Source organism: Camellia sinensis, chromosome 3 (genome assembly GCF_055761805.1).
Source record: "Camellia sinensis isolate YWXY chromosome 3, ASM5576180v1, whole genome shotgun sequence".
Taxonomy (NCBI): Eukaryota; Viridiplantae; Streptophyta; class Magnoliopsida; order Ericales; family Theaceae; genus Camellia; species Camellia sinensis.
In genome coordinates, this window is record NC_138963.1 from 69,179,600 (window position 1) to 69,193,834 (window position 14,235).

The 14,235-nt window shown below is 37.8% G+C and overlaps 1 long non-coding RNA gene across 1 annotated transcript; it reads left to right on the forward strand.

Annotated features, from left to right (window-relative positions):
• Positions 1–7,332: 7,332 nt before the first annotated feature.
• On the forward strand, positions 7,333–11,617 carry LOC114260394 (uncharacterized). Its single transcript, XR_003628619.2, has 2 exons — positions 7,333–7,471; positions 11,379–11,617. It is a non-coding gene; the product is annotated as an uncharacterized LOC114260394 (long non-coding RNA).
• Positions 11,618–14,235: the final 2,618 nt, after the last annotated feature.

Consider the following 14,235-nt stretch of genomic DNA (forward strand, 5'->3'; position numbering starts at 1 on the left):
TATGGTTTGATGAAGAAATGAGGTAGGGTTTTAGGATTTTTGAGCTTGGAGATGGAGATGGAGAGGGATGTGCATGTAAGAGCTTAAGGGAAATTTTTTCTAACCCTTTCTCCAGACCTGGCCAGCCAAGTTTATACACCAAAGAGGGGGAGAAATGGAGGGGAAAAAGTGGGGGGAAAACAAGCCAAGTTTTCCCCCAAAAGTTGTCCCCCCGGATACAGGTTTTTTGGGGGAAAAAGTGTATAGCTGTAAAGTACATGTTGCAAGGATCATGGCCGGCCACTTATTGGAGCTTCAGGTGGCCGGCCGGCCACCTCCCCTAGCCGGCCGGCCAAGGGTCAAAAGGGCCAAGTTGAATTAGTGGCCGGCCACCTCACATTGGTGTCCTCCCAGGTGCCCTTAACACAACCCTGTGGTTCAAAATTGCAAACTGTAAAACAGGAGAGAGAATAGGCCATTTTTAGGAGGGGTTCAAAAGGGTCAAGCAACATTAGTGGCCGGCCACCAACTTTTAGGGTCCTCCCATGTGTGTACAACACAAATATGTGGTTAAAAGTTCAAGAAAATGGCCCAAGGGTGTTCAACATTGGCTCGGAAGTGAGAAAAACGGGTGTCGGAGGGCGCCGGAGGATATATAACTGGTTGCTGGAACAATTGCTGGCCTCCCACCCTTCTACGGCCTTCCTGGTGATGAAACAAAGGTACCTGCCAAAAATGAACGAAAACCGATGCAAAATGAATGTTCGGGGGCCAAAACGCGCAGTTCGAGGCCCCGAAAACTGCCTGTGAAGCACCGAAAGTGGCATTCGACCACGAAGTGGATCTCTCAGACCTCAGTGTCCCTCAAAAGGGAGTAAACAAGAAGTATGCCAAAAACCGGGGCAATAGGAGATGGTTAAGAGGTCCCGAACCGAGGCACACGGCCTGACGGCTCCGAAAACCGAGAACCGGGCTCTAAAATGGGCAAAATGGTCTACAGCCACAAAATGTAGCCTACGGACACTGAGAGATGGTCTACGGGACCTCTCCCTCCCCTCAAGAAAAGAAACAGAGAAAACCGAGTCTGGTTCGCAAACCGAGGCAAGGCACAGAAGAGGGTTCGGAAATCCGGAGGCAGGGCTCACAGCCGCGACTCTGAGACTTCTAAACGAGCATAATATGTAGTATCACCGAGCGCTCAACTGGTGACGTCTGAGTCTTAAGGCCGGTCAAAAATGGGGTGTCTACAGGTACCCATGAACTCACTAGTTCAGTTGTTAAACTAGTCGTTTATGCCTTCGAAGCCAGCTTCGAAGATGCCTGTGGTGGCCACTGCTTGGCCCTAATCCCCTATCTTGAGCCTAATTCAGACCTTCTGTCAGGGTGGTTACCTTCCATCTTGTTCGAGGCTGATCTTAGAGGCCAATCTTTGGCTATGATTCCATAACTTGAGCCCACTTCAAGCCTTCTCTCACGATTATTGTTTTCCATCCTGTAGTAGTTGGGTGGTCTGGACTCATGCAGAGGTCTCTTATCCTTGGGATGCACTCTAGTGGTTGGTGGTCCAGCTAAGAATCGCTGCTATCTGGGACCAGTTGGGTATGGCCTCTTGTTGTAGGTACTGGTTGGTTTAGGGCGTCTCTACACATCCTTGTAATACTGTTTCCCATCAATTGGGAAACCTTTCAACCATTTGTAACTTAACCTGCATTTGGGACACATCTTTTGCATGACAGCTACCTCTAGAGAGTCATCATCCAGTGCCTCCTCACTAGAGTCCTCCTTTTGGTCTGCAAAGCTCTATCCATTTGCTAGTGAACTTCTGGTATCTTTCTTGAAAGCAGTCTGGCTGACAACATGCATCTGCACATTAACCTCCTCTAATTCCTTCAAGGATAGGTTTTGGAAATTTGGCACACCAACGTTGGCTGTAGCTTTCCCAATCCCTGGAAATGGGTTAATGTCAATCCCCATAGCTTTCTCTGCTTTGGCTGGGAACTTTAAACTCCTCTTTCGAATCTGTTCTTGGATCCTATCCCCCAAAAAATACAATTTTTAGTTGAATGAGACCAAGAATTGTGCCATTTACATTACATTTTCCCTTTAAGTTCTTCTGGGGTAGGGATCTTAACTCTCTTTGGTAATTTTAGGAAATTTGCTGCAAGCAAATGATCAAAAATGTCATCTGCTTTTGTTAAATCAAAATAACACTTCCTATGAAGGTCTTTCTTTTTAAATTGCTGGTCTATTGTAGTGTCCTTATGAATTAACGTCTCATAGGTCATAGACTCTTTCCCTACGATCTCTACTGCATCAATTTCATAATTAGGATCCCTATAATAAGTCTTATATGATGCATTACTTTGATCATGTTCTTCCTCGAGTAAAGATTCATATCTAGACACTTTATAGGTTAATTCCACTAAGGCCTCGTTTGGCAACCGAACGTTTTAGCCAAAAAGTCAAAAAGTTACTAAATTAGCCAAAAAATCAACAACCCATACCAAAAAGTCAAAGATTCTCTTTTCTCTCTACTTTTTTCATATCTTTTCGTAAAAAGTCAAAAAGTAATCCCAAACATACTAGTTTTTTTTAGCTCATATTTTAGCCAAATAGCCAAAAAGTTACTAAATTAGCCTGTTCCCAAACAAGGCCTAAGTCTCGAAACTCAGCTGAATCGAATTTCTTTCGAAGCCTAAACTCTAAACCATTTTGAGCCAATCTCACAAATTCAAGCTCTGGTAGAATGACCTTATACTTGTTTCGTGCTCTTTTGAATCTAGCAATGAATTGAGCAGCTTTCTAATCAAGCCTTTAGCTCAACCTTGCCAAATCTGCCATGGAAACTTTAGGCTCCATTTGGAAAAAATAGGCATGAAATGCCTCCTTCATTTGCTGTCAAGTTTGGATAGAACCAGGTGTAAGGTTAATATACCATACAAAGGCTACCCCAGTTAAAGAATTTGGAAAAAGTCTTAACTTCATATAATCATTATTGGTAAATTCACCACATTGGGCTGCGAACCTAGCGATGTGTTCTACTGTTGACTGGTTTCCATTTCCATAAAAGAGAGCAAAGTCTGGTATTCTAAACCCCCTTGGGTATTCATGCACCCTATCCACCCATTCTGGGTATGGCTTCCTATACATTGGAGTTTGAACCCCCCAAGCCATAGGTCCATACATTTCTCTGACAATATCAGCAATTTGGTCCCTAGGAACCATATTTTGTGCTTGTTGAACTATCACTGGAGGAATAAACACAGGATTTGGTGAAAACCATTGTGCTTGAGGTCCTCTTGGTCCATAGGGAGGTATATTTGAAATTGGTTGTTCCTGTGGTACTGGCTGCTATTAAGGGTATGGTTAACCTCTCTGAGCCTGTTCTGCGAAAGGTGCTGCAATGAGAGGAACATGTGTTGTTTCTCTCCCAGCCGCAGGAAACCCTTCCAACCCCCCAGATGTGAATTCGAACAGGGGATTAGTGAACCCCTTGTGCTAGGTATGGCTTCGAACATGGGATTTGGAAACACTCTCATGCCATTTTATTGTGTTGGCCCAAATCCACCAATTTGTATGGCTGCGCTGTTAGGTAATAAGGCATTTTGATTTACCATAGGCCTCAAAAGAGGCTCATACCATGAATGAGGTATAGGTGATGGTCTTTCATAATTTTGATTATTAGTCTGACTATTAGTATGTCCATTATTTTGCATAGGCTGTTTATCTCTAGCCAATCTTTGCTGAGGAACATTTGAATTTTCCTCCATATGCCTTGTGCTAGTTGGTTGATGGGAATTCATTCGATCCATAAATGATGGTACCCATCTTTCCATTGTGTACATTAACTGCTATCCCATGGCATCTATCAAGCCTACCCATGGATTCATTGGTTGTGTAGATGGAACAGTTGTTGGTCCAATTCCATGGCCTCATCCAATATTTTAAACATGTGGTGCATGTTTTGAATTGCTGGTCTGTTCGACCATAGGTTCTGATGAGATAGTTGCTTCCATGGGATGTGTTATCACATTATTCTCTAGATCAAGTACTTCTACCTCTCCTTCCACACCCTCTTCCAAGTGTTCATTTTCTCTTTGTCTCCTACGTCTAACCATTTCAATTAGTCCCACCGGGCGTGCCAAAAAATATATGATGGCTTTTTTGGCTTTCGAAGGTTAATAATGTAATTTTAAGCGTGCCAGCAAGAATCAATTAGTCCTTATAGAATATTAATTGTTAAGCAATTATCAGACGATTGTGTTATAGTTCTCTCAGTCTTAATGAAGAGGACTTTTACTGGTGGCTTGTTTAAGAGAATTTGATAAATAACAACAAGTGAAGAACAATCTCAGAATCTAAATTTTATTATGTAAAATGAAAACTTACAATGATCTGACCCAGCCTCGTAGAGGTTTACAGCAACAAACTATTTGAAACTACTCCTAGGAAACGAAGTGTAGTACAGGAACTGAAATGCAGAAATGTAAAGAACTGGAAAAACTAGAAACAAATATAAAGTAAATAACACTACAACAATTTGCACCTTCAGGGACCAAATTTGGCGACTAAAACCTTTTTAGTCGCCAAAAGATAGACCTTTATCAACTAATCTGCCTTTTAGTCGCCAATAGTCAAAATTTTAGCTACTAACTATTTTTAGTAGCCATATATTAGTTATTGGCGACTAAAAAACAAATTAGTCGCTAAAATTCATGTAAATAGGTGACTAAAAAGATTTTAGTAGGCGTTTGCCTATTTTTTTGGCTACTAATTCTAATTTTAGTCTGTGTATATAACCTTTTGGCGAATAAACCAATTTTAGTCGCCAAAAGATAGGATTATTTACTAAACCATCATTGACAAAAATCATTTATTGATTCTATGGTTATTTTTTCCCGACAAAAAGAACAATTAGTAGCCAAATTAGACAATAGACATTTGTTTGCCGACTAAAAAGAATGTAGTCGCTAAAAGTAGGAAAAAAAAATTAGAGGGAAGCTTTTGAATTGGCGCGCCCTCCTGTTTTGATACATATGTTTTGTATCTATTCTGTCTCACAAACACAGACCACTCACCACACCAAAGGCCCACTCACCACCGATTGTCACTACCACACCATCACTGGCCACCGTTCGTCTCCACCATCGCACGTCGCCAGCACCGCAACACCGAAATCACCACCAACAGTGCCGCAAATCACAAGTTTGTCTCTGTCTCTCTCCGTTCGGTCCTCTCCTGGGTGTTACGATCTGGTTCTCTCTCTCTCTCTATGAAGCCATCTCTCGGGTTCCCCCCTCACTCTCTCTCTCCCTTCCCCTATTTCCCCATTTCTCACACTTAATCTAGGGTTTATATGATTGCTTAGTTTATTTTGATTTCGGTTAAGGGCTCATTGGTTGAAGTGTTTGATTTATATGAAATTAGGAAATTCTTCATGTCCAAAATGGGTTTGATTTTTGTTTTATGGATTTGACAGAGAAGAATAATACCACAGCTGAATCTACTTTAAATTTTTATGTGTGTGACTTTAAAAATATTAGAAATGAGCCATTTAATGAACTAGTTCAATGTATACTGGATATTTGCTGAGAAGTTGCGTTTCCTGTTACAAGTTAAATTGGGTTGTTCTACGGGATATAGACTTGTAATCCTTCCTGGTTTATGTCAAGAACTGTCGAATGAAATATAGAAGCACATCTGAAGACCTGCTTCAAGTCATAAAAGCTGATTATTAATTCACTAGCCTTTCATTCCCTGTCCCCCCAAAACCATTGCTGTGTTATCAATTTCCAGCCCTGATGAAGCTGAAGTAGGGAAAGAGTTGAGCTCATCCTGTAACTGATGTAGTTAAAATTAGTGGATGTGTTAGTGGCTTCAAAGATGCATAATTGGCACACTAGTTAGGTGAGGCGGCTCTGGAAAGGTATGTGACTAGAATTATTTTAGAAAAAGTGAACAGTAAGTCTTCTCTTAATTAAACAAAGGGAAAATTTTACTTTAGCCCATGTGGTATGGCTCCGGAACACTTCCCCACCTGACATTTGAAAATAGCCAAAGACCACTCATGTGGTTTTGAAGTAAAGTGCTATCCTGAATCTGTTACATTAGCTACGAAATGGTGTGTATGCCCTCTTTGTTGTTTTCTTCTTTTGATTCTCCTTTGCAAAAACTTAACATAATTTTATAATTTAAACCAGTGAAGCAAATATTTTATTTGAATTTCCCTAATTTTTAATTTAATCACATATTAAGCTATATGTGCATTGTGCGTGTATCATATATATACATATACATCTAGGGGAGAGGGTGTGGCGGGGAGGGGGATGTGACTGGAGGTGGGGGAGGTAACTGCTGATGGAAGTCAGAGCAAAAGAATCTTGTTAGAATTGTGTTATTATTGAGATAAAGTTGCAGTTCGAACTGATATAAAGTTGCAGTTCGATTTTATGACAATTAAGGTGTAAAGATATATATTATTGGTGATGAATTGTTATTTTTGTAATAAGAATTTCCCATGCTTATGTTTAATAATTTAAGTCATATTGTAAATTAACCATTTAACATATATATTATAATTTATAACTTGGCAAGAAAAATATTTCTTACGATCTATTTATATGACAAATACATAAACACTCCCCTAGGTCCGCACAACATTAGATGCTCTTTATGTACCCCAGCTCCCTTGCCTCCAACCCTGTTTTGTGCAACTAAGGTTGGGGATGGGGACTATTTGGTATAAATATTGGAGCTTTGAAGCAACCAACCAGCCATCCCTGCACGTGAATCGGGTGCTCCTGAAATCTTCTGACACCCTTTGGTGGGTGAATTTGATACCAATTGGTCAATCAGTTTCTATCTTTTTATGTTTTATGTTTTTAGGGTGTTTGGATATTTATTTACTATTAAATACTTCTTAGATTCTTAAGGTTCATAGAAACTTCTGTTGCATATATCATGGCTTGAGGTCACAGCGAAGCCATTATTTAACATTTTCTAGAGTGGCCCAATCTTATATTGTTGATCAGATATGGCCCATATGGGCACAAGAACAATGTTCACGTTAATTATCTTTGATGGTTATGAAGTTGATGATTGTTGACAAAAGTGGAGCAAATAGGAAGCTCTTTATGCATATAGAATCCAATTTTTAATGATGTCACCGTGTTTTTTCTCATATAGTTTGTAAGCAAAGCTGCAAAAATGATCACCTTGTCTTTATCTTAAATTACGTTAGTTTTAGTATGACTTGCGGTATATGAAAATATTGCTTGCATCCAAGTGAGTTCTAATTTCCTGAACTGCTGTTATATTCTTTGCTGAATGTGTAATATATATACATACATACATGCTTACACATGATTTGTAACTAAGATAATGATTGCTTTTACCTTCTTTTCTCTTGCACCTGCTTTGCTGAACTGGAGTTTGATAGCTTTTGTTGATTTGGTAGCTTTTCTCCTTATTCAATTCACTGCTCCAAAAAGAGGTAGGCAACTCGTCTATATCTATTTCTGATACCAGCATTGATCATCATTGACTTTCCTATAATATATGATATTAAATTTTTGCTTGTGTGATGTTTTCAGTATGGGTTTATGGTACAAACACTCCCTTCATTGGGGGGATGAGGGAGGTGTTATTAGTTGAGCAAACACTCACTTAGTGAGCAAATAACATGCGCATTGTTTGATTTTTAGAGCATGTTTGTTGTACATTTCCATTTATTCTAGATAATTGAATGCAAAAAATTCAGAGGAATACCTACGTCTTTCATTTTCTTCCCCTTCATATTTGCTGAATTTATCTCATTTTTATGCCAGACTTCCTTGAAAATCTTTGGTGCCCATCACTATTATATGGTGGATCTATGTCCACTTTTGTGTCATTTTGCCTTATTCTTGTTTTGTGGGAAGGGCTTTTCCAGTAGGCTAATGAATGTATTTAGAAGCTGCAAGGGTGCCTAACCTATGCATCTCTTGTTCACCGATACCAATAATATTCTAATTTCTGAGCAGCAACAGGGGAAAAAATATGTGGCTAGACGCAACAGGCTTTTTTCATTTGAAGAAAAGTAAAAAGAAAACGTGCCTGATTTGACTGTTCTTGGTTGTTGTCTTACAGATCACTTTTTTTGTCATCCTTTTTTTTTTAACCCTTTTTATTACCCTTATTTGTTGTCCAGTCCTGCGTTAATTTTATTCATATCATACTAAAACTTATGCAAACTTAGATTTACATATTCACTAAACAATACTATGTCATTATTGTTAAGCATGAGGACAAGCTAAGATCAAAAACACCCTAAACTAACGGAATGTAATTCAGAGTAGTAAGTAGGGAGTTAGAGCCAAAAGCACCCTAAACTTAGTCGAAAAAAAGCATTTCGGGGGCAAAAAATAATAACAACCCCTGAACCATCGTGTGAGTCACACAGACATGTTCCCCAACACAAATAGGACTTGTGAGAACTGACGAAATGTAATTCAGACCCGTACGTAGGGAGTCAGAGCCAAATACGCCCTAAACGTAGACGAAAATGAGCGTTTCAGGGGCAAAAATTCATAACAGCCCCCGAACCACCGCGTGACTCACACAGACATGTTCCCCATGACAAATAGGACTTGTGAGAAGTGACGGAATGTAATTCAGACCCATACGTAGGGAGTTAGAGCCGAATACGCCCTGAACGTTGTTGAAAATGAGCGTTTCGGGGGCAAAAATTCATAACAGCCCCTGAACCACCATGTCAATCACATGGACAGTTCTCCCATGACAAATACGACTTGTGAGAACTGACGAAATATAATTCGGACCCGTACGTAGGGAGTTAGAGCCGAATACGCCCTAAACTTCGTCGAAAATGAGCGTTTCGAGGGCAAAAATTCATAACAGCCCCCGAACCACCACGTGACTCACACGGACACGTTCTCCATGACAAATAGGACTTGTGACAACTGACGGAATGTAATTCAGACCCGTACGTAGGGAGTTAGAGCCGAATACGCCCTAAACTTAGTTGAAAATGAGCGTTTCGGGGGCGAAAATTCATAACAGCCCCCAAACCACCATGTCACTCACACGGACAGTTCTCCCATGACAAATACGACTTGTGAGAACTGACAGAATGTAATTTGGACCTGTACATAAGGAGTTAGAGCCGAATACACCCTAAACTTAATCGAAAATGAGCGTTTCAGGGGCGAAAATTCATAACTACCCCCGAACCACTGCGTGACTCACACGGACACATTCCCCATGACAAATAGGACTTGTGAGAACTGACGGAATGTAATTCGGACCCGTAGGCTTGGAGTTTGACCCGAAAATGCCCCAAACTTAGGGTTTTGTGCTGTGATAGTACGATTGTGAATATATAAGCAATTGATTTCAATGATGTGTAGTGGTTAGAGTTGAAGGATTTACAAGGAAAGGTTTAGGGTTGGTAAAATTTGATTTGGGGTTAGGAGAAATGATGAGGTAGATATGGTTTTGGGCCTTTAAATGTTAATTTAGTGCAGTAGAGAAGTAGAAGTATATAATGGGTAGTACACATAGATTCACATAGGATTGCATCCAACTATACATGGACTTTAAGAGCTCCTAAGCTATTCATATTTGGAAACTAAGAATTTGATGGGCATAACCTATCTGAATTTACTAAAACTTGGACTGAAGACCCAAAAAAGTGTGCTTGAGCCATCATGACCACTACAAATATTCCACCTAGTTTATAACAATATAAGGAGTATATAAAACTAACCAATTGCCATAACCAACAACTTGTCAACCTAGAAGTAAACGTAAGCTAAGAGATGGGACAATGGTGGGGGCTGTGCATTGCATTTGCAATTTTCAATCATTGGCAGAGTTGTATAAAAATGTATAATTCGGACCCGTAGGTTGGGAGTTAGAGCCGAATACGTCGTAAACTTAGTCGAAAAAGGGCGTTTCGGGGGCGAAAATTCAAAACAGCCCTCGAACGACCATGTGACTCGCACGGATAGCTTCGCCATGACAAATAGGACTTGTGAGAACTGACGAAACGTAATTCGGACCCGTAAGTTGGGAGTTAGAGCCGAATACGCCCTAAACTTGGTCGAAAATTCAAAACATCCCCCCGAACGACTATGTGGCTTGCACGGATAGCTTCTCCATGACAAATAGGACTTGTGAGAACTGACGGAACGTAATTTGGACCCGTAGGTTTGGAGTTAGAACCGAATACACCCTAAACGTAGTCGAAAAAAGGCGTTTCGGGAGCAAAAATTCAAAACAGCCCCCAAACTGTTGTGTGGCCAACACGAACAGCTTCCCCATGCCAAATATGACTTGTTACAGCTGATGAAATGTTATTCGAACCCATATGTTGGGTTTTAGAGCCAAATACGCCCAAAACTTAGTCGAAAAACGGCGTTTCGGAGGCGAAAATTGAAAACAACTCTTGAACCGCCGTGTGGCCGAAACGAAAATCTTCCCCATGCCAAATATGACTTGTGACAACTAACGAAATGTTATTCAAACCCGTAGGTTGGGATTTAGAGCCGAATACGCCCAAAACTTAGTTGAAAAAGGGCGTTTTGGGGGCGAAACTTCAAACAGCCCTCGAACCTCCGTCTGACTCTCACGGGCAGCTTCCCCCCATTACAAATAGGACTTGTGACAACTGATGGAATATATTGGAGATGTATAGTAATGGAAAATTATGGGAAAAATATTCAGAAATCAATATGAACTCAGTTTACGTCTTACTTTAAACTTGCTAATTTTTTGAACGTACACAGGTGTGTTATATTATATTTAAGCTTTCATACAAGTATGAAACATGCTCATGGTGTTTCTGAGGCCATGTGCGTCATGAGATATCAAGTATTCTTTCTTTGATGAACCATTTATAGGTGTCTCAACATATATTTTTACATATTTCCTTTTATGATTGAAATTTATTTTTGTTATTATTTTTATCACATGTTCTAATATCCTTTCTGAAATGACATTGACATACATTAATAAGCAGCAATGGTTTTATATCCAATCTAATGATTCAAGTGCCTTTTGCAAACAAATAATGAGGAAGTTGGTAAAAAGAATACTTTCTATTCACATTGCGCTTTGATATTGGTTTAGCCACAGAATTTGGATACATGTTGCATACAAATAGAAGATTGTTACATTAGCTTTATGTTACTAATGAAAGATTTAGTAATGATTGTTCTGCATTTAACAATGTTCCTTATAACAAAAGACTTTAGAAAGACTGTTGAATGACTAATAATTGATTCATCATGGAAGGTTGCTTCTCACTTATTTTTATTTGTCACTTGTTGTCAAATTCATTCATGAAGTTGGGCATTTTTGGGTCCAATTATAATGGGTTTTTTTTTATTTTTTTGTAGATGACTTTGTTGCGTGGACTTCCAGAGATATTTTGGTGTATGGAGAAGAAATTGTACTTTTGTATAGAAGTAATATGATACTTTTGTCGTCTCCGGCTTTTGGGCAGTTAAATATTACTGATACAGAAAACTTTTGGCAGCGAACAGATAATTCTATATGTTTTATGGAATTATTATTTCAGTTTGGACAATAGTTGGTTTGCATGTACTTGGGCAGTTAAAGTAATTTATTTTTTGTATACGGATGCAGATTGTGGAATGATTGATAGCTTATGTATAATTTTATTTATATACGTATTGCAGGTTGCATGGAATACAAACAGGTTATGGACACATTATAATATTTGCAATAAAACATAATATCTGGTTTTCGCCGACTAAACGCTTTGTAGCAAAAAAAAAAAGAAAAAAAAAACAAACAAACAAACATTTGGCTACTAAAAGTTTTGTAGGCAAAAGAAATCAAAAATTTGGCTACTAAATTTTTTGTAGGCAAAAGAAAAACAACCATTTGGCTACTAAATGTTTTGTAGCCAAAAGAAAATCAAACCTTTGGCTTCTAAAAGTTTTGTAGCAAAAAAAAAAATCAAATATTTGGCGACTGAAATATTTTGTAGCTAAAAACAAAAGTTGAATAATAAAAATACTTTTGGCGACTAAAAATTTAGCAGCAAAAAATGTGGGAGTTTAGGCTACTAAATTTTTAGTAGCAAAAAATGTAGAAGTTTAGGTGACTAAATTTTTAGCAACCAAAAGAAATAGTATTTGCCGACTAAAATTTTAGTAGTCAAAAAAGATTGACTTTAGGCGACTAAAATTTTTGTAGCCAAAGCACTAGTATTTGCTTTAGGCGACTAAAAAATTTAGTAGCTAAAAATTTTTCCGTGACTAAATCATTGGCTTTTAGTGACAAAAAAATTGGTCGGCAAAAATGTATTATTTAATTAATTTTCCAACCTATTGGCAACTAGATATTTAGTCGGCAAATGAATACATTTGGCGACTTTTAGTCGCCAATTAGCTTTCCCAACTACTCTTCGGCTACTAATTTTCCGACCAAAAAATTTAGTCGCTAAAGACTATAGATGACTAAAAAATGACTTTTGGTGACTGAAAATTTAGTCGCCAAAAGTGAAAATTCTTGTAGTGTAAACTGGTTTTTTTATCTGAGTCTGGATCTCTCATTCTGGGGCCTTCTCTGCTATTTATACTTTTCAATGATAACCGTCAAAGTAGGCTTCTAACCGTCAAAATGTCCTCCCATGATTGCTGAACATGCTCTCTCACAATCAGTCCCACTACGCCATTCTTGCAGTTAAACTTCCCTCCTGATTTTGAATTTAAACTTTGTGAGTAACTGTTAGGCCACATCACTTTGTATCTCTCGATTGTTTTAGTGCTACGCAGATCCATTATTACCAATATGGACTGACATGTGTCTGACTTTGGTTGATAACTTGTATTAACTCCCTAAATTGCTTTCTTCGTGCTACGTGTTGAATTGTGATTGGCTTTTACAAATTATACAGCCAACAATATGAACTTTTGGTCTCATTTTAAACCCAAAATTTTGAAAAACATAGCAACAAAAGGATAAAATTTTGGTGAAATTTCTAATTCATTGTTTCATACTTCTGATCATGTACAGGAATCAACTTATTTCCAATAGACAACTAGCTTAGACCGTGTTGTTGAGTATTAGGAGGCTAATGACGAGACTTATCTTAATAATTTGAATTATATATTTTGTAAGATTGGTGAAAAATTAAATTGATTGAATAATCATTGTAGAATCACATTTGTCATAAAAAAAAATTAGACTACAAATTATGATTTCAAGAATAAATCAATCATTTAAAAAAAAAAAAAAAAAAAAAAAAAAAATTGATCTAGTCATGTGTCTAGATTGATCAATCAATCCAATTCTCTACATTGATGATCTATTTGAATAACCTTACAAAATAAATAGTTCGGATCATCAATGTTTGTCTCATGATGGGCCCACTAAGACCTAATAGCGTGGTCCAGTTGGCAAGGGCAATTAGAGACCATCACATTTCTATATATATATGATAGCATTTTTCTTTTTAATTAGCCATAAATGGCTTACCTAAAATGAGAAAAGTTTGTGTAATTATGGTTTTTGCATTTATGACAAAAGATTATTTCTCCAGTAATGCAATTTGTTTTCTCTTAAAATGAAAAATCAACAATGTCCTCGTTTGGCATGGGCCTACCAGGCTAATATAGTTATAAAAAGATAAAATAGGCTAAAAAGTTAATAAGACAAAATGTCATATCCAAATTATAATTATTTTATTTTTTCTCTCACAAAAGTCAAAATATCCAAAAAGTCCAACCCAAATGAGACATTTTAGCTCCAGACAAATAGTTAAAAAGTTAAAAAGCCAAAAACCCAACTTACTTTCCAAACAAAGTCAATATTTTTGTTTTTGTTTTTGTTTTTGTTATTTAATGCAATCCAAGCTCGGGCGATACAGGCCTATCATTGACCCAACAGAATGCCAGCCACTTATACTTAATGTTGAGCCGAGACAAAGGGTTAGACCAGTTGTTAGGGCCCTTTTCACCAAGCAATTGGTCTGGGCTTCAAGTTTCACCGTCATTCCTTTTTCTTTTTTCTGGATAGAAATATTCTTTGTATTGTATCTCCTTTAAAAACCAAAAAAGTCTTAATTACCAACGGATCTTATTGATTGAACTTATTTACTTATAAATACATAGTGTTTTCTTTTTCATTTTTTTTATTTTTTCGTTTTTATTTTTTATTTATTTATTTTTTTTACATATTTGCTCTTGTTTTGATAATAATTTTTTTGAAGACTTTTTAGATGTA